Genomic DNA, 22,176 nt, shown 5'->3' with positions numbered 1-22,176 from the left:
GACATACAGAGCACGGCAGAGGAGCCGCTTCCCACCGTGAGACGCCCCCGCTGCCGCCACGTAATCTAAATTTGCCATGAAAAACGTTTGGATTGCCATGCTTAAAATCTGAACGTTTATCATTTCCGTTTATTTTATATCGATCGTCGTATAATTTAAAGTTGGAGTCAGACTGAATGAAATGTATGGTTTGATCGATTGAATGTTCTGCTAGAGCCGTATCAAATTAAACATAAAACGTCATCAAGCCACATGTATTCCTTGTCATCCAACGACCTAGACTGCTTCAATGTCGAGCGCTCAACACGTTTAGCGTGCAGTTAATTTCATGCCAAAAATAGTGCTAATCACATGACAACACACAAATAATATCCTAGTAGTTAATATCCGCATGCACTTAATATACTTCCAAATTAACGTGCATTGCACGTACACACTGACTAGTGCTGCTAGTACGTGAAACTGGTGTCGTGACTTGTGAACGCGTCCAGATATGGTCAACGGCAACATCGCCTACGAGTTCTTCATGTTTGCCCGTGCGTCTAAACGCAGAAGGGGAGGAGAGAGAGAGAGCACACATGGAACCCACCAGTAAGTGAAGGCGAATAGTATTAAAAATAATATTACATGTTATCCATTAATTAGGCTGTGGTAATATAAAAACATTATGTGAACAAAGGGGGTACAAAAAACATTGCTATTCTACGTATGTTGCCTATTGACGTGCGGCTTGAAGGCCCGGTCGCATGTTCGATCCTCGTCCTTTATTTTTTAATTTGTATATGGGTCCAAATTTGTTTCATGACATGTGGGCCCCTTAGTGTGTAGTTTGTAGCACTTTAATTTGTGGGTCGAAATTTGTCCCATTCCAAGTGGACTATCGGTGTGTAGTTTTGTAGCTTATTTATAATAATTAAAGAGAACAACATAGTTTTTTCAATAATACCATGGTGCGACGTTGAAGGCGAGAAAGGACGTGTGAGAGAGCGATGACCGAGCCAGAGGGAAATCAACTAGGGGAGTTGCGTGGGTTGCAACGGTGTTTGGAGTAGTTGTGGGCCGAATGCTACGAAAATATAATCTAAACCCACCGGAATAAATGCCTACACAAATTAATCCAAGGTTGGAGTGCCCCTCGCAATGTAAATAGCTCCGTCTTTGCGAGGGATGGAGTGGTAGTAGCTTCAACGCGTGGAAGATACGGTGTGAGAAAGAGAAGTCAATTGAGAGACATATAGATAGAGAGACAAAGTGAGTGTGGTCCGACATTCATTGAACAAATATATATGCTCTAGAGAGATATTGTCCGATTGAGCTTTTTGGCAAGGGTGAGGGCTGTAAGATAGAGCTTGAGAGATGATCCAGTCACAGACGTGTAGATATATTTTGTGTGTGGGAGGAAGCAAGGTCAACCGATCACATAGGGTCTCCATGCGATCAAAAGAGTGAGACGGGTTGGAGAGAGTGACCTAGATAGACGATGTGCGTGAGAGAGTATACAATGTGAATAGGTCAAATTGTGCTCAAACATGGTGATATATCGTTTTTGTCCGAGAAAGAGCAAGGTCAATCGAGACATACGAAGAGATAGAGAGAGAGAGAGAGATTGAGTGAGCATGGCCCACCATGAGGTCGAAAGAGTGGCGGCGGCTTGGATGGACTGACCTAGATAGACAATCTGCATGAGAGAGTATAGAGTGTGTCGACCAAGGCCCGAACAGGGAGATATATCATTTGCATGTGAAAGAAAATGAGGTTAAACGAGACTCAGATGAAGATAGCGAGATTGAGCGAGTGTGACCCGCCGTGCGGAAGAAAGAGTGAGACAGTCTCGAGGGAGTGACCTAGATATACAACGTGCGTGCATGCGCACGAGAGGTTGGGGCTAGATAGGCAATGCATGTATTTAGCGCGAGAGGGTGAGAGGGAGAGGGGGAGAGAGAGAGCTCGGCATGGGGTGCAATGGCGGGTGTGTGAGGTAAATACATTTGGTAACAGAGTGGAAAAGGGGGTTGTGTAGTTGAGAGACTTAGAGATCGAAACATGGAGAGAAAGAATGAACGTGTGTTGGAAACCGATAGCTTCCTAAGGTGGTTTGGAGAGGAAGATTGACCGATACAGGAAGTATGTAGAGTTTGTGCGGGGGGGGGGGGGGCTAAAAACAACATTTGAATGTACATAGTACGAGACTTAATATTGATGTTTCAATTCGGTGTACATTGTAAGATTTGAACCGAGGACCAGGCATACAGGTAATTGTTTCGAATTCATGCCATACTAAGTTTCGGAAAGTTGACATTGACTCAGTTTGTTGTGCTATTTTGTAGGTCATATGTTTGAATGCATCCAAAAGTTTTCTCACTACCATGGTGTTCATCATATACATATGAATTTGTATTTAAAAAGTAGCGTGGATACAGTGAAATGCGAAATCCACGTTAGAATTGGAGATCGCTACGTGAAACACACTCTAATTCAAATAACTAACTACGTGACACACACTCTAATTCAAATAACTAATTATGTGACACACACTCTAATCCACGTTAGCGTGGGTACCATTTCGATTTCTTTTCAAATAACTCCTCATTAATTAATTTATAGTACTCCCTCTGTTCACTTTTATAAGACCTTGAAGACATTTTAGACAATGTGCAAAACAGTTCATTTTAAGTTGCCTGAAACGACTTACAAAAGTGAACAGATGGAGTATCTCGTCTCGAATGACTAATTATTGCAAGGAAAACATGGGCATGGTAATACATACAGATTCGTTTGCAAATGAAAGAAGATTCGTTTGCATTCTCAAATGTAGGCGCACCAGGCAGACCAGGATCGTGTCGGGGTGGACGCTGCTTCGGTGCCTTAAAGGCAACTGCTTTTGGGTCACTGACATGTGGGCCAGCCACCTGTTGGTCCCACATGTCATGGACACAAAGGCAGGTGCCTTAAGGCACCGAAGCATAGTCCTGTCGGGGTGGTCGCGTGTGTCGGACGGACGCGTAGCACCCAGCTACCCACCCCCCTCCCCCCCCAAAAAAGGACGACGACAATATAAGTTCGCGCTTCCACGTTTCGGATTGAAATATCTGGTGGCCCCAATTCCAGCCCTGTAAAATCTCTCTTCTCCATCGTCCCCTTCCGCGCCCAGATTGCTCAAATCCCTAATTCGCCGCCAACCTTCGAATCGCCCTCGTCTCATCTCTTTCCCCACCGTTCCCCACCTCTGTGTTGGACGACGACGATGAAGACGACAGTCGCGCTTCACCACCGCATCGGAGCTACCTCATCTACGCCCTCGTCCACTGCAGCGGGTTGTCCACCGACAACATTGGCCGCCGCAACCGACGTGCCTCACAGACACCGAGTTCCACCGCATCAGGTGCGCTTCACCGACGCCGTCTCCCAGCTCACCGGGGCTACTTCACCGAGCACATCGTCGCACCTCAGCCTCCCGAGGCCGTTGGGGCTTCACCAACGGTCTCGTTCAACGCATCGTAGCGCTCTGCTGCCACTCAAGATCTGCATCCGTGTGCGGCCAGCCAACGCCAGCACATCACCCTCAACGGCTCTGAAGTGACCCGCACTCTAGCTAGGCGATCATGCCCAAACACCGGCCCGAACTAGGTATCCACACATCACTCCCTTGTGCACTATTCCGACGATGTTTGGATATCCTTTCACTGCTCTCTTAGCTTACACGCCTATGCAAACTCTGACTTTAACTCTTATTTCTTCTGGAGATATCATCTGAAACAAGCAAATCCATTTTTAGCGGAGCATGACAGCGCTACGGGATCTGGTACACATCCTGCACACCCGTATAACCTTGTAAGTATCTGTCCTCCGGTACAACATCAAGGTCGATTCCTCTTATTTGATCAACCATTCGCCGTGTCAAAAATGCAGAGGGGGATGCAAGGAGCACAAGGCATGCACATCCAAGCAAGTGGTAACATGGACTTGTACATGGAACATCCCAAGCGCAAGCAAAGCTGCAGTGAGCCTGTAGAACGAGCTAGCGTAAGTCCCTGCATTTCATTTAATTCGTACTAGCATTCGTGTATGATTTGTGTGCAGTGGCTAATCCATGACTTCAAGTTACCAGGGGTGAACATTTAACTTAAACAATATGAAGCCACTTGCACTTCGGAAATCAACATAACTTGAGAAATGTGAAGCTACATGCACTTTGAAAACCAGCTAATGATCCAAAGTAGTTTAGATTATAAACACTAAATGATGCAAGCACCAAAAAACACAAAATGCAACATGGTGTACAAGGACTACAAACATGGTCTGTACCTGCTTGAATTATTCGTTCTCTGGCTGAAAATATCGAAGTGTAATTGCACGTATAACCAGTGCGCAAACTGTATATCAATATATCTATCCTGCACAAGTATGCCAATAGTTTCAAACAACAGATTAGAAAAGTATTTATGCTATGTTGTCATGATACGGGGACTTTCTGGTAGATGGCCTCGACGTTTCCTCAAGCTATAAAAATGCACTATAATTTTCTTGTCATCAATGCCTGCAAATATCTGTCTCTCTCAACATAGTAGAACATCATTAGACACTAAATCCTTCAATGAGCTTGCAAAATGCTTGCATTAGATCCCTCATTAGACACTATATGTTCATCACCAGGAGCATGTAAAATGTTTGCATCAAATCCTTCATTAGCAGTCTGTTCATTAGACACTTCAGGCTCAAGAACAACATGAGCTTGTATGTTTGCACCGGAAACTTGATTAGATACATCAGATTCAGTCAGTTCAGTATTGATTGGGGGAGTTATAAATAAGTAGAAATTTGTTTCATTTTCTCATAGATTCCTTACATACAAGCAGTTTTACAACACCACCAGGTTTAACTATTGGCTAGAAATTGAAGAGTTGAATTAGATATAATCAGGGATGTGATGTACCTGCTCGTTGCGCATGCTACTCTTGCAAGCTGCGACTGTCCGTTTGCGCAAGCTCGATGCCATGCCCGTGCTGCCGCCGCTGCCTCCCATGTAGGCTACACCCAGGGTTGGATCTTCATCTTCTTGTCCTTCCGTTCGCTTGAAGCCCGGCGACCGCCCTCCAACGAGGGCGCGAGGAAGTGCTGTGTCGGTCTATCCAGCGGCAGCTAGGTTAGGAGCGAACTAGACTGGAGGCTGGAGCGAATGAATTGGGATTTTTCCTGCTGTCGATCGATATGGGAGGCGCTCGTTTGGGCCGCGAGCCTGCTATAGGGTCTGCCTTGCACTTATGTTATTGGCCCATCCAAATTGAAACATTTTTCTTCATTTTTTACATTGCCTGCTCGTGCGTTGGGACGAACAAAAGTAGCATGGGCCAACCTGGACGACTCAAACTAGGTGCACACTTTCCAGCCACCTGAGGTGGCCACCCATACCAGCCCCTATGGTGGCGTCGCCCCTTTTTTGCGTGTATGATTGGATAGTGAAAAATATTCCGGTGGCGCTTTTGATTTACCCACAGAATGGTTGAATTGCTTGTTTCTATGAACTGAGTTCGCCAATAATGTGAAGGATGCCAGTCTTTTCATCCTATTGTAGATTGCTTAGATCTCGATATGCCAAAAGTAATCGCATGAAATATACAGTAAAAGCCAGTGTGATGTGTTTGGCTACAACTAGTCTGACTACACGTCCTCATATAACATATCAAGGACGCATCAACTTACCAGATTAACCATTCGACTTACCCATGCAGTGTGGGAAGAAAGAAGTATTGGGACTGCGTATCCAAGCAATTGATGCCATGGACTCCTTCCTACAACCTTGTAAGCAAAAAAGAAGTTACAGTGTGCCTGTACAAAGAATTAGCGTAAGTTCAGTTACCTGCTTCTCGGAATTTTAGTTAGCCACTTATTGCAAAATTGTTGAATTACGTTGCTTGGTTTAATTTAGTTTGCTACTGATTACATAATGGCACAGCCGTTAATCATATTGTAGACTGCGCCTATCTATGTGTTTGATACTTACTGTTAAGAATTACCTGTTTGCCTGAACTTAAATATCTACTGGTTTATTTAACTGCTTTGCTGCTGCAACAGCGGGTTACAATGATGTTAATAACTACTTTTCAGCATCCAATTGAAACTCTTTAATTCCTTGTTTATTTAACTATTTTGCTGTTATAACTCCCAGTTGAGATGTTTGCTGACTTCAACTTTTCTGAATCCAATCGGAACTTTAATGGCAAAATAGGTTAGCCCAAGATCAAAGAGCGAGGTCCCCATGGACGTTGCATCATCCCACAGCAGTGGCACCGGCCCAATCATGCATTATGAATTGCCAACTGTTGATGCTCTAGAGGCTAAACTAGTGGTAGAAAGAGATTCTTCTTCTGCACTTAGAGATGAAGTTGACATGTTGAGGAAGTAAACAACACAATCACAAGCAGTACTCAAGACAACCATTAAATATTTGGTGGATTTCAAAACGAAGCAAGCTGAGACTGACCAGATTGTTAAGGTCCTGAAGGAAAAAAGGAAATTAAATTCCTACTTGGTAAATCATAGGTGAAATGTTCTTTCCATAGTTGAATAACCTTTGTGTTGTCTGTTCATGTAATCAATCAAACCATTTTTTAGAGATCATGTAATAATTTTTTTTGTTTTTTTTTGGTTTGTAATTTTATTTGAGCACAAGTCTGTATTAATTGATAAGACTCGGAGACATTTCATTTGGATTGCTGTGCCAGACCTACAAATATGCCAATCGGGCTGAATGTGCATTCAGCAATAGTAGTAGTATAGATGGACCATAAGTGGCACGCATCGGAAAGGGCCAAGATGCTGGCTAAAAAAGGATGCTGTTGTAGCCAAAAAAAGTACAGCGTCCTGGCTTATGTATGTTAGTTGATATTATTGATCCATATACTCTATAAGTGTTTATATGTCTGTTAGTTCTGTACATTCTTGGTTGATTGACTCGGTATTTGAATCTTGATACATCGCTTGTGTACATATCTAAATGGGAGTACACATTATGTTGCGTGTGACATTTGAGTTGGACATGAAGTGTTCCAAATATTCGAATTCACCTTAAACCGGATTCTAGTTTCTGAATTTGAGTATCGACATTTGTGAACCATATTCATATATGACAGTGGAATACATCTTTGTCGTCCTTTTGAAGATATATAAAAACACATAGAATGATTTATAAAGATTCATATAGGAATACAAAATGGATTCGAATTTAGTTGCCAGGGTAAACGTGGATGCTTATTGTCCCAAAATTCAAAAGAAGTAGCAAAATGTCCACTCCCACGTTGGCTGCTCGAAGCCAAGTGTTTGGGAGATGGAAATTACTGTCTATCCATTACACAGACAATCCATTGGCCCGATTTCCACTGCTCTAAATAGGGGTAGGTTAGTAACTTCAATTAGACGTGACACGACCGCCTCTGAGCCCATTCCGACATGGTGGGCGGCAAACATGGGCAGCAAAACTCATTTGATTCAAGCTCGTCCGAAAGACCTCTGTTTCTCCCTCCATTCCCCATTCATACACGGTGGGCGGCAAAACAAACTCGACTCGGCTGAAATCGATGTAGGCAAATATTTTCAATAGGGGCAGTTTGTAACTTCACTCAGACGTGACACAACCGCCCTACCTGTCAGTCCCGTTCATACACCGTGGGCGCCAACCACCCTCTCATCGCCCGAAATCGCTCTGGGCAAATATTGGCGAGATGCGAGATTACCGTCCTATCCCCAATCGACGAGACGTCCAAATTTTAAGAACGGGCTAAGTTCGTAACTTTCCCATATTTCAGACAGGCGCGTCCCAAAAACATGGTTCCCCGTACCTCTCCCTCCATTTTCCCATTCATACACCGTCCGCGCTAGAACACCCCATCCCCACACCAGCCTTCGTCCACCACCCCATCCATCGCCGCCGTCCTCCACCACATCCATCTCCACCGTCCTCCACCATGCCGGAGCACCTACCAAGACCGCGTCATCCACTGCTAGAGATGGACGTTTCTCATCCACAGCGACGGACCAATAGTCTTTCATCGCGTCCTCTCGCTTCATCGGCGTCGTCGTCCTCTTTGCCGGGGCCGCTCACACGACCTTCTCTTCCATCACAACGGGACTTATCCCCCGATGCACCCGTCTACCGTCGCAAATTTGCTTCAACGCCACCGACAGCCATCGCACCCCCGATGCCTACATGTCATCGCAAGAGAGGTGGTACTTCATATCTCCTCAACTTTTTGATCTCAACCAGAAAATAGATCTTAACTTGGTTACTCTACTTTCTTTTCAGCTCTTAGAATTTAGTTCTTAGTTCGAAGCAAACAATGGATGCTAAATATCATTTCTCCGGTTTGCAGCTTCAAATCTGCCATGGCACAGCCATAATACGGTTTAATTGATCATGCTTAGGGTTTAATTGATCATGTTGGTTCCGTGGTGGTTTCTTTAATAGAAATCGGAGGGGAAACCCTCTTTTGCTAAAAAATATGCTTAGAGTTTTCCCCTTTTATGATCACTATACGATCATAATATGCTTCGTGTCATAATAACACTGCTCCACCCATCAAGCTAAACAAGCTTAGTTGTTCAAATACGAATCTGATATTATTAAAACAGAGTTGTTTAATTGGTCCGCTAAATGTTTCTAAATTAGTTTCGAAAATGCATGTTCGCAGCTCGGGTGTGTATCTCTACAGGGTGCCCACGGTCGGCCGGCCCACCCTGGGATTTTGGGTCATCCCAGGCCCTGATTCCCCTCTGTTCTGCTGCGCTCTTCCGATCTCTAATCGCCCCCAGCCGCCTGCCTCGCCGGTGACTTGCCGTCCCCGGACGGCATGACTCTAGGAGGAGATGACGGACTAACAGGAGGCCAGGAGCCGCTCGCCCAATAGCATCACCGCTGCCCGGGCACGCCGCCGTGCCTACCTTCCCAATCCGTTTAGGGCTCAGGCGTGCAGCACCCACCAAGCCAACCTGATTTATCCTGAGATACGTCCTCAACACTCAGCAGCCACTCCTCATCACCCATTTTCTAATTGATTCATTACTCATTAGGCAGGACTGTCATTAGGGTTTGTTGTGTGCTCAGTGCTACCTACACTTAATGGTTCAGATGTATTTCGGTAATCTTTAGTACCTCTAAAGTTCACAGGGTTTTCAAAATTCCGGCCCTCGGAATAGAAACTAGTCATTTTGGATTGTTGGTCGTAGTGACATTGACCCAGATTACTACTGCAAGCCAGGTTTGTTGACAATTTTACTTGTCTTTCTTACTCATTCGATATAATATCCAATTATTCACGTTGATTAGTTGCAAACAATAAGTGCTAGACAAACTTCTTCATTCAGATTTTGGACGGTCTCTTACTGCAGTTACAATTATGCATACTTGTCCTAGTAAGCTCACAAGTAAATGATTGATTCACTACATCTATGCTTGCCTTGTCATATTTGTTGTCAATATTCTTTTAGGGTGGACCACCCTATTTCTAAATACTGGAACCGTAGACATGAGTGAATAGTATTTCTCTATGTGATCTCTTCCATCATGTGTGGGTAACGAACACTGCATTGTATAGAAAGAAAGTGTCATTTCCAGCTTTTACATAGGTTTCGATCTTTTACATGGAATACAATCTGCCTACTTGCTTTGTGTCGCACTACCAACACTCCACCCTTGAAGCTAAACATTACGCCACTCATAATTGCTTAGTTTATTTGTTCAAATACGAATTTCATATGATTCTAATGTTCCTACTTCAGTTTTGAAATGTGTGCCTGCCTGTTATAGAGACATAGGGGGTTTGTATTTCTGTGTGTGGTCTGGTCAGCACGGTTGGGGAGGTGAACTTTGCATATGCAGGGGTTTATAGGGAGACACTCTCTGAGTTGAATCCGCAATGCATTCCATAGATAATCTGACTACTTTTATGTTTTCATGAATCTCATATTCTGAACAGCATCATAATGATTATGAGCTTGCACGCATGAAAAGAATAAAGCAGAGCAATGCCATGGCTGTCAAACTTGGCATTAAGGGACTGAAATCAAGTCTGGATGCAATGCAATGCAAACGCTCTCCACCTACAGATTCATGCTCAGAATATGTTCCTAACAGTGATTCTGGGCTAGAGGGAGACCTAACTCAATGTAGCTCCCTAGTGGAGGAGTCAGATGAAGATGCCCTATCTTATTCACCCATCAAGGTACTTGCTCTAACTTTCCAATGTTACATTGCTCACACATATCTTGCAACTGATGCTTTGCATTGCTTCTACTTTGTTGAACTGCCATTAGCTTAGTTTACACATCATGTATGTGAATACGCCCTGCCTATCCATTTTCAGTACATATTCCATCTGTCATCATACCATATTTATCCATTCAAATGATGTTCTTGTGTATCAGACGTTCAAAAGGAAGAGGGCAATTGCTGATCGTGGAGGAGCACAAGCAAAGTATTTGGAAAAGGTAGTGGCACCTGATAAATCAAATAGCCCATTAGGTGTAGTTGCAATATCACCTGACCCACAAAATACCCCAACTTTAGCAGACTCTAGCCCTACTACACTGGTCATTTCTGATGCCCCAACTCAGCAGACCCTAACTGCAGCAAACAGTATGTTTATGCCAGTTGACATAGCACCAGTTGTACGACGCAAAACCCCCATTCCAACAAAGAGTACACCAAATCCAGTTGCCAAATCCCATTTCGAATCAGAGAGAGCCCCAATTTCAGCAAATAGGACCCATGTTCCATTTCTTCCCAGTTTAGAAGACGAAGCTTATATTGTTGTCAGGAACTTTGTGCGCATCTTTCCTTCATGGAAAGATTATACCGCAGACATAGAACAATTTCCAGTCTTCCTCCGCAACTTATGCGTAAGTAATGTACTAATGTTATTCATGGTCATTACTGCATATGTTTCTGCTGACAGAAGACAAAAGATTTCATTCTTTTAAATAGGCGAGGAGCAAACTGGATTGTGATGAAGAGCAAGGGTTGGTTGCGCTTTTCAAGCACTCGTTGATGAAGTATCGTTCCTACCTGAGGCAAGCGCACTTCGATGGCAAGCCTCTGAACGAAATTTCTGTAAAGTCTCTGGTGCTACATTTATCCGACGGTGACTGGAATAATCTTGTTACACATTGGTCTCGGCTGCAGTGTAAGGTACTATCAATGATATCACATCACAATTTGAACTACATTTCTGCATTTGCCTTAATGTCTCACTTGTATGAAAACTGTTAGCAGAAGAACATTCGTTCTCAAGGGACCACAGAATCTCGCAACTATACTGCACACTGCATTGCTCTTGTGAGTACCTCTTGCCCTGTATGACCATACTTACTTTCATAGTTGTTTGATTATGTAGCATCACTGCACATGTTAGCCTCATAATCGTCCATTTGGTGGACATTATAAGATCCGTATGGACTCTTACATAAATTTAGAATCAACCCAATGCTTTTGAAGAGGTTTAGCTCTGTAGTCCTCTTGTAAGGACTGAACATGGTCTATCACTGTACTTACATTAATAACTACTCCCTCTGTCCCATAATATAAGAACATTTTGTATAGTACACTAGTGTTCAAAACACTCTTGTATTATGGGAAGAGGGATTGGTTCATTTTGTAGCATTCTGCATCTTATCTCCCTCGCCCACCATTTACTAAAAAAGATCATATCTATATTTAATCTTACCAACAAGTAGAATACACAGACAATGCCAGTGCAGAAGTGTAGCCCATTGCTCTTGTCAGTATATTTTGTCCTGTAACGCTTGTACTTCCAGGGATTGGTAGTTGATTATGTAGCATCAATCTGCATCTTATCTTCATTATCCTCTATCCCTTCCAGTATTATCATATCTATAATTACTCTCTACAAAATGTAGAGTACAGGCAATGCTTATGAAGAAGATGTTGGAAATATGCCCTAGAGGCAATAATAAAAGCATTATTATTATATTTCCTTGTTCATGATAATTGTCTTTATTCATGCTATAATTGTGTTATCCGGAAATCGTAATACATGTGTGAATAATAGACACCAACATGTCCCTAGTAAGCCTCTAGTTGACTAGCTCGTTGATCAACAGATAGTCATGGTTTCCTGACTATGGACATTGGATGTCATTGATAACGAGATCACATCATTAGGAGAATGATGTGATGGACAAGACCCAATCCTAAACATAGCATAAGATCGTATAGTTCGTTTGCTAGAGTTTTCCAATGTCAAGTATCTTTTCCTTAGACCATGAGATCGTGTAACTCCCGGATACCGTAGGAGTGCTTTGGGTGTGCCAAACGTCACACCGTAACTGGGTGACTATAAAGGTATACTACGGGTATCTCCGAAAGTGTCTGTTGGGTTGACACGGATCAAGACTGGGATTTGTCACTCCGTATGACGGAGAGGTATCACTGGGCCCACTCGGTAATGCATCATCATAATGAGCTCAAAGTGACCAAGTGTCTGGTCACGGGATCATGCATTACGGTACGAGTAAAGTGACTTGCCGGTAACGAGATTGAACGAGGTATTGGGATACCGACGATCGAATCTCGGGCAAGTAACATACCGATTGACAAAGGGAATTGTATACGGGGTTGCTTGAATCCTCGACATCGTGGCTCATCCGATGAGATCATCGAGGAACATGTGGGAGCCAACATGGGTATCCAGATCCCGCTGTTGGTTATTGACCGGAGATTCGTCTCGGTCATGTCTACATGTCTCCCGAACCCGTAGGGTCTACACACTTAAGGTTCGGTGACGCTAGGGTTGTAGGGATATGTATATGCAGTAACCCGAATGTTGTTCGGAGTCCTGTATGAGATCCCGGACGTCACGAGGAGTTCCGGAATGGTCCGGAGGTAAAGAATTATATATAGCAAGTACTATTTCGGGCATCGGGACAAGTTTCGGGGTCACCGGTATTGTACCGGGACCACCGGAAGGGTCCCGGGGGTCCACCGGGTGGGGCCACCTGTCCCGGGGGGCCACATGGGCTGTAGGGGGTGCGCCTTGGCCTGCATGGGCCAAGGGCACCAGCCCCAAGAGGCCCATGCGCCTAGGGTTTCAAGGAGGGAAGAGTCCTAGGAGGGGAAGGCACCTCCTAGGTGCCTTGGGGAGGAGGGATTCCTCCCCTTGGCCGCACCCCCCCTAGGAGATCAGATCTCCTAGGGCCGGCGCCCCCCCCCCTTGGCCCTCCTATATATAGTGGGGGAGATGGAGGACTTCTTACCTCTTGCCTTTGGTGCCTCCCTCTCCCTCTCCAACACCTCCTCCTCCTCCATAGTGCTTGGCGAAGCCCTGCCGGAGTACTGCAGCTCCATCACCACCACGCCGTCGTGCTGTTGTTGGAGCCATCTTCCTCAACCTCTCCTTTTCCCTTGCTGGATCAAGAAGAAGGAGACGTTACGCTGACCGTACGTGTGTTGAACGCGGAGGTGCCGTCCGTTCGGCGCTAGGATCTCCGGTGATTTGGATCACGTCGAGTACGCCTTCCTCATCCCCGTTCTTTGAACGCTTCCGCGCGTGATCTACAAAGGTATGTAGATGCAATCCAATCACTCGTTGCTAGATGAACTCATAGATGGATCTTGGTGAAACCGTAGGAAATTTTTTGTTTTCTGCAACGTTCCCCATCAGAAGATTCTGTGCTGAAATTCTTGAGTTATCCTTCCCTTGACATGGAGAAGGGCATTATAAAGCCGGTGTTAACTGTTAATGTAAGTCAGTCCTTCTAAAGCCTTTATCCTCAACTGCTGTTTAATTTGCTCATAGTCCCTATCGTTTACTGCTGTTTAGTTTGCTGTTTCTACCAAAATGCATGTTTGTAAGAACCGTAAGTTCTAAGTTTTACTTGTAAAACCAAATTCCTTATTCATACATGCACATTACTTAATACTCCCTATATGTATGCTTGTTTTTGTGGATCTATAATCCATTGTGTGGTGAAGCAGCCCACGTTTGCACCTTGTCATCTCCTATTTTATTTTACTGATGTGGCTGATGATATGAACAACATGCCATGCACATTATCCAAAATAGATACAATGATTTTCTTTGCCCTTCATCTATGCTTGTTATGTTGACATGGTAATCCAGTAGTGTGGTGAAGCTCCCCGCATTATGAACAATACCAAATTATGCTATTGATATTTTGAACTTACTCTTTATTTTCTAATTTGAAATTGGATAGAATTGATAGAACAGCTATCATCTTTGTTTATACATGTGCAAAACCTGTCATCTCTCTACTTTGTTTCAAGGTGATATGCCTGATGGCATGCACAAGTCTGCTGAAGGCTGTGAGACAAACCCAACATATATTGTAGCAAAGAAGGCAAAACATCTTGAAGATAGCGAGACAACCCCAAAGTCTTGTCTTGATGCAGTGTTCAAGTTACTTGAGACTAATAGTCACACAAGCTCACAGAATTCGTTGTCTGAATCAGTTCGACTTCTTCAGTCCCAAGTTCTAGCAGAAAGGCATTCTGCAACTCAACTTCGACTTGGAGTCCTATCTCTAAGAAAGATTGCAGAGAACACCAATGAGAACCTCATCGCTAAACAGCTACACCTGGAAGCTATGACCGACATGCTAGGCCGGTCTCACAGCCTTGCTCAGCAGCTTGCGCAGCAATTCCCCCGCAAGGCTAACCTTTCTTGAACTATCTTGGAAGTGGTCTCGGTTCATTATTATTTTGTTACGCTGCAATGGTGCCCAGTTTTTGTAATCTGCTTCTTCGTTGCGCTTTATGATCACTGGTGGCGAACTTCGATGCCCAGTGGATGTAATATACCTTAAATCCTTTATTGTATAGTGTAGGTTTATTCTTAGTTACTATGTCGTAATTTCTTTATTGTATAGAGTAGGTTTGTTCTTAATTCCTACTAGTTACTGCCATCATTCGCTATCTGAAAAAAAATCTGATGTAGTCGACCGGACCGAAACATTCGACTGTAACGGGCCAGGTTTTTAGTGGGCCACAATTGGACCGGCCTGTGTCTTTCTTGGGCCCGAATGATTGGGGCCTTCACACTTGCGCCAGGCCCAAACTTACACCGGCCTATATTTTAGTTGGGCCTTTTATCGACCCGGCGCTTAGTTTGGCCCAGGTAGCGTTGGGCCATTAACAGTCTGAATATTGTACTGGCCTGTTACGGCCGAGATGAAACCACGGGCCTTTAGCAGGCCAAAATGCATGTTGGGCCTCAATTTTCACTAGTCGTAGACCGGGTCGTTTTGGGCCCAGTTAGCTCACGGGCCGTTACCAGGCCGAAACATATCTCGGGCCTTAGTTGGCCCAATGATATCATGGGCCTTTAAGAGGCCGAAATCTTAGCACAGGCATCAACGGGCCGAATTACGCGACAGGCCTTTAACAGGACCAAAGTCATGTTGGGCTTAACTGTTGCCACCTTTAGCACGGGCCGTTAGTGGGCCCGATGTCCCGTCGGACCATATATGGCCCATGGGAAGCACGGGCCATTCTCAGGCCAAAAGTCACACCAGGCTGAAATGGGCCCATGTCTACATCAGGCCTCTAACAGGCCGAAAGTCACTGGGCTGTAGTTGGGCCCAAATATTCAGCGAACAATTAACGGGCAAGATCTGGCTTCGGGCCGCAAATGGGCCCAAATATTGGGCGAACAATTAACGGGCCAGATCTGGCTTCGGGCTATAAATGGGCCCAAATATTGGGCGAACAATTAACGGGCCAGATCTGGCTTCGGGCCGTAAATGGGCCTTTATTAAGCAGTCCGTTATTGGGCTGGCCCACTAGTACCTGATTAAGTTCTATGGGCCTTTGATTGGGTCGGCCTTTTTAACCTATATGGGCCTCTGTTGGGCCCAGCCACGTGTCGACGTATCATAGGCATGTCTCCTCCAATGGACGGGCGACATCTGGCCCACTGACGAGCTGACAGGTGTTCCCTTCGGTCAATCGGAATTTTACACGTGGAAATTTCCCATTGGTCAGGGCTGTTAACGGGTTATCGGATCCAAAATCTGACCCGATAGCTTAACGGCGTTCCATTACGGTGGATGCCACGTGTCGGTCACCCTTGACGAAAGCACTTCTGTGACGCGCGATTTATCGTCATGGAAGTGGACACTCCCGTGATGATAATTTTGGTAATGTCATGGAACACTTCTACGACAGCACAGGTTTGACTATCTTGATTCTGTCATAAAATCGTCATGGATGTACATGCATGACAAAAAACGCGACCTACTGTGAAAAACACGTATCATCATGGAAGTGTATTTTTTTGTAGTGCAAGTATACTTAAACGATTCTGCATCTACTACTATTACTCCACACATCGACCGCTATCCAGCATGCATCTAGAGTATTAAGTTCATAAGAACAGAGTAATGCTTTAAGTAAGATGACATGATGTAGAGGGATAAACTCATGCAATATGATATAAACCCCATCTTTTTATCCTCGATGGCAACAATATAATATGTGTCGGTTCCCTTTCTATCACTGAGATCGAGCACCGCAAGATTGAACCTAAAGCTAAGCACTTCTCCCATTGCACGAAAGATCAATCTAGTAGGCCAAACCAAACTGATAATTCGAAGAGACTTGCAAAGGTAAACCAATCATATATAAAAGAATTCAGAGGAGAATCAAATATTGTTCATAGAGAATCTGGATCATAAACCCACAATTCATCGGATCTCGACAAACACACTGCAAAAGAAGATTACATCGAATAGATATCCAAGAAGATCGAGGAGAACTTTTTATTGAGATCCAAAGAGAGAGAAGAAGCCATCTAGCTAATAACTATGGACCCGAAGGTCTGAAGTAAACTACTCACACATCACCCGAGAGGCCATGGAGTTGATGTAGAGCCCTCTGTGATCAATGCCCCCTCCGGTGGAGCTCTAGAAAAGGCCCCGAGATGGGATCTCTTAGGTACAGAAGGTTGCGGCGGTGGAATTAGGTTTTCGTGGTGCTCCTGGATGTTTGGTGGGTACGTGGATATATATAGGAGGAAGAAGTATGTCGGTGGACCAACGAGGGGCCCACGAGGGTGGAGGGTGCGCCTAGGGGGGTAGGCGCGTCCCCCTGCCTCATTCCCTCCTCAATTGTTTCTTGATGCACACTCCAAGTCTCCTGGATCACGTTTGTTGAGAAAATCACGTTCCCGAAGGTTTCATTCCGTTTGGACTCCGTTTGATATTCCTTTTCGTCGAAACCCTAAAATAGGCAAAAAAACAACAATTTGGGCTGGGCCTCCGGTTAGTAGGTTAGTCCCAAAAATGATATAAAAGTGTAAAATAAAGCCCATTAAGATCCAAAATAGATAATATAATAGCATGGAGCAATCAAAAATTATAGATACGTTGGAGACGTATCATCGGTCCGGGCCGCTTCATCCAACAATACCGCCGAATCAAAGTATGGCATGCTGGTAAGCAGTATGACTATTATCACCCACAACTCTTTGTGTTCTACTTGTGCATATAACATCTATGCATAGACCTGGCTCTGATACCACTGTTGGGAAACACAGTAATTTCAAAAATTTCCTACGCACACGCAAGATCCATCTAGGTGATGCATAGCAACAAAAGGGGAGAGTGTTGTCCACGTACCCTCGTAGACCGTAAGCGGAAGTGTTATGACAATGCAGTTGATGTAGTCATACGTCTTCATGATCCGACCGATCCTAGCACCGAAGGTACGACACCTCCGCGATCTGCACACGTTCAGCTCGGTGTCTTTCCACGAACTCTAGATCAAGCTGAGTGTCGAGGGAGAGCTTTGTCAGCACGACGGCGTGATTACAATGATGATGAAGTTATCGACGCAGGGCTTCGCCTAAGCTCTACAACAATGTGACCGAGGTGGAAATCTATGGAGGGAGGCACCGCACATGGCTAAACAATCAACTTGTGTGTCCTAGGATGCCCCCACCCCACGTATATAAAGGAGGGAGAGGGGAGGCCGGCCGACCTCTCTAGGCGCGGCAAAGGGGGAGGAGTCCTCCTCCTAGTAGGAGTAGGACTCCCCCTTTTTTAGTCCAACTAGGAATATAAGGAAGAGGGAGAAGGAGAAAGGAAAGGGGGGGCGGCCCCCCACCCATTTCGGATTGGGATTGTGGGGGCGCGTCCCTCCTAGGCTGCCTTCTCTTCTCTTCCACTAAGGCCCATTAAGGCCCATATACTCCCTGGGGGGTTCCTGTAATCCCTGGTACTCCAGTAAATGCCCGAACTCACCCGGAACCATTCCGATGTCCAAACATAGCCTTCCAATATATCGATCTTTATGTATCAACCATCCGAGACTCCTCGTCATGTCCGTGATCATATCCGGGACTCTGAACTACCTTCGGGACATCAAAACACATAAACTCATAATACCGATCGTCATCGAACGTTAAGCGTGCGGACCCTACGGGTTTGAGAACTATGTAGACATGACCGAGACTCATCTCGGGTCAATAACCAATAGCGGAACCTAGATGCTCATATTTGTTCCTACATATTCTACGAAGATCTTTATCGGTCAAACCGCATAATAACATACGTTGTTCCCTTTGTCATCGGTATATTACTTGCCCGAGATTCGATCATCGGTATCTCAATACCTAGTTCAATCTCGTTACCGTCAAGTCTCTTTACTCGTTCCATAATGCAACATCCTGTAACTAACTCATTAGTCACATTGCTTGCAAGGCTTATAGTAATGTGTATTACCGAGAGGGCCCAGAGATACCTCTCCGATACACGGAGTGACAAATCCTAATCTCGATCTATGCCAACTCAACAAATACCATCGGAGACACCTGTAGAGAATCTTTATATTCACCCAGTTACGTTGTGACGTTTGATAGCACACTAAGTGTTCCTCTGATATTCGGAAGTTGCATAATCTCATAGTCATAGGAACATGTATAAGTTATGGAGAAAGCAATAGCAATAAACTAAACGATCAAAGTGCTAAGCTAACGGATGGGTCAAGTCAATCACATCATTCTCTAATGATGTGATCCGTTTCATCAAATGACAACTCTTTTGTCCATGGCTAGGAAACTTAACCATCTTTGATTAACAAGCTAGTCAAGTAGAGGCATACTAGTGACACTTTGTTTGTCTATGTATTCACACATGTACTAAGTTTCCAATTAATACAACTCTAGCATGAATAATAAACATTTATCATAATATAAGGAAATATAAATAACAACTTTATTATTGCCTCTAGGGCATATTTCCTTCATCTTCTAGATAGATCTTGCGTGGTCGTAGGACTTTTTTTGAAATACTACGTTCCCCAACAGCAATCACTTTGGCGTTATTAGCAGGCACAAGTGTAATTCGACCAGGCCGAGAAATCGATCCAGGAACTGCTACAACGGGCAATTTCTGTTGAAATGTAGAATAAAAAACCAATCGTAACATATCGTTGAAGATATATATATATATATGTATATATGTATATATATAGTTTATGAGCATCAACATAAAAGTAAGACTTTATACCAGCGTTTTGTGCACGCAAGTGATCTTGTTCAATGTGTGCACCATAGGCATAATTAATCTCATCCAAAATCCAGCGTTCATACGCTGTGCTATCTCTGTCAGATTATCAACAAAGTTTATGACATGCTTCAAGTCATTCCAATGAAATTTGGTATGCTTAGTAACATACAGATCGTTCACTATACATCCAACATATCTTGCTTAAAAGGTGGAAAGGTATTATTTATTCAGAACATGGCAGAAGAATATATAGTGCGCATAATTTGGTAAATAGAATTTGTTACTGCCTAGGAATGGAGTCAGAAATGAAACCACAATTGATTGCTTAAATAGTGATCAATTAGTCAGAACAAATACCTCGATTTTGCTAAGTAATATGCCAACATGGAGAAAGTTGAAATGACACTAACCTCGATCATACTTTGATCGGCTAATGACGTTGGGGAAGTAAACATCCATGTTAATTAGACCAGGCTGTGGTGCACGCACTAGAATTTTATTACCAGCTTTCAGTTCATAACACTTAGACATTTTTCTCCAAAGATCTGCATCAAAATAGGAGTGACCATCTTTATCAAGTTTTGCGCTAACCGTCATTGTAAATCCATATTGCGTTGTCAATATGACATCCATGGAGTTATCAACAAAGTAAAGCCCAAGATTTCCTTCTACTCCCGTTCTTGCAAAGCAAGGGATGTACTGCTTGAAATGAAAATTAAGATCATAAATTAGATATATTGAAATAACAGAGCAAGATGCAAATATGGGAGTAACTGATAGAACAGATCAATATATAGATGAAATCAAAGTACAAAAAATATATAATTAAAAATAGATAATGTAACAAAGGTTTGATGCAAATATGAGAGTTAACTAAATGAACAATACATCATATATTTGCCTAATATAGGGGGGGGTCGACTTCGACATCTAGGCTGCACGTGGCATCATACCTTTTATCCAAACGTAGCAATAGAGGGTATATGTTCACAAATTTAGGCCATGCCGACCGTGGTAGGTTGAGATTGAACATGAATGAGATAGAACTTCGTTTCCGACTGGCCGCGACCACACTTGCCCGATTTGTGCTCACACTATGGACACATGAATGAAAACCCTTGAATCAGCTAGAAGAAAAATGAATCCACGACCATTTTCGCCGGTTGATTAACAGCGACGGATGGACTGCGATAAAAGAGATGAGTGAACATTTTGCTAAGTTGATTACCTTCTTCATGAGAAAAATCCCCGGGCCAATCCCGCAGAAAACCCCAATCGATCAGAGTCTAGAATGTCGGTGCAGATAGGCGGCGGAAAGCGGTAGGGGCGAAATCTTGTGCCGTTTGGAGCGCGACCTCCACCCGCCAACAACAGCCGTCGAGCTTAGGGTGGCCGCCGCGATAGAAGTTGATGAGGTGCAGAGTTCCGGAGGAGTCCGCGGCGAGTGGGTGGGGACGAAGTGGGCGAGGGTTTTTTTTTCCTTTTGCATGTGTGGGTGAACACACACGGTTCGCAGAGGCGACAGAGATGAATCGTGTGCGATAGTAAATCACCGAGATTGAAGGGGAATTCAAATTTCCTTTGTCCATGAGTTTTTTCTACGGTGAACATAAACCCTGCAAATCACCGTGTTCAAATTTGGCACTTTTCTGGGTTCATTTATAATATTTAGGGGATTATGTGCATTTTCTAGGCATTAATGTAGATAATTCAAATTCAAACAATCAGTGCATGAAAAGGTGCACGGGAACAGTCTGGAAAACCATGATCGTGCTATTTAGTAAATTCTCATGCCTTTTACAAAGAATGGGCAGATATTTCATGGAAATGTGTGGCAATAGTCAACCACAAACACGTTATTTATTGGTTTTCAACTATAGAAAAATGAAATACATGCTTAAAAAACATGATGGCTGGCATGATGCCATGGTATGGCCTCACCTTGCCCTGGTACAAATTTGAGAAGGTTTGACTTATGTGCATGGATGTGCCTTCGTGCGTTCTAACGTCTATTTGTTCTAAGCATTTATCTAAATGACCACATGTAATTAAGTGAGAATGATTTTTTCATAGGTACTCAATATTGACTTGGTTGTGGATAAAGGACCTCCGTACTATTTGATGTTGGGGATCATCTGCCTGTACACCAACTATCTAATGATATATTTTACCACTAACTACAATGACATGGTGTAAATGTCGATGCTTGAGCCTTTCATAGAATGGACTTGTGTTAAGTACATGTACTATGATTTTAACCTACAAAATGTGGAACATACAGAACCATTACTACTATGTGTTATTTAATTCTATGTGTGTTTTATAGTGAACCATTACTATTATATGTGTTATGGGCAAGCAAATTACTAAAGTTATTATGCTGGCTAAATATGCTAAGCGTCCGCTACAATGATGGTATATTTCGCACACATGTTTAGCCACAAATGTTAGGACCCGACAACGCGCGCGCGAAGGCGCGCTGTTGGTCTAGTAAGTCATATATACACAAGAAAATAACATCATCACATGATTGCCCTTAGGGCATATTTTCCAACAGGTGGGCACCATTGCATATTTTTCCCGAGTCGAGTCAAGTCCACCCGATGGGTCTGTTTATCCCAATTGAATCACCATGTGCAAACC

Source organism: Triticum urartu, chromosome 2, assembly GCF_003073215.2.
Source record: "Triticum urartu cultivar G1812 chromosome 2, Tu2.1, whole genome shotgun sequence".
In the NCBI taxonomy this organism is placed as follows: Eukaryota; Viridiplantae; Streptophyta; class Magnoliopsida; order Poales; family Poaceae; genus Triticum; species Triticum urartu.
Note: the sequence above shows the minus strand (reverse complement) of the source record.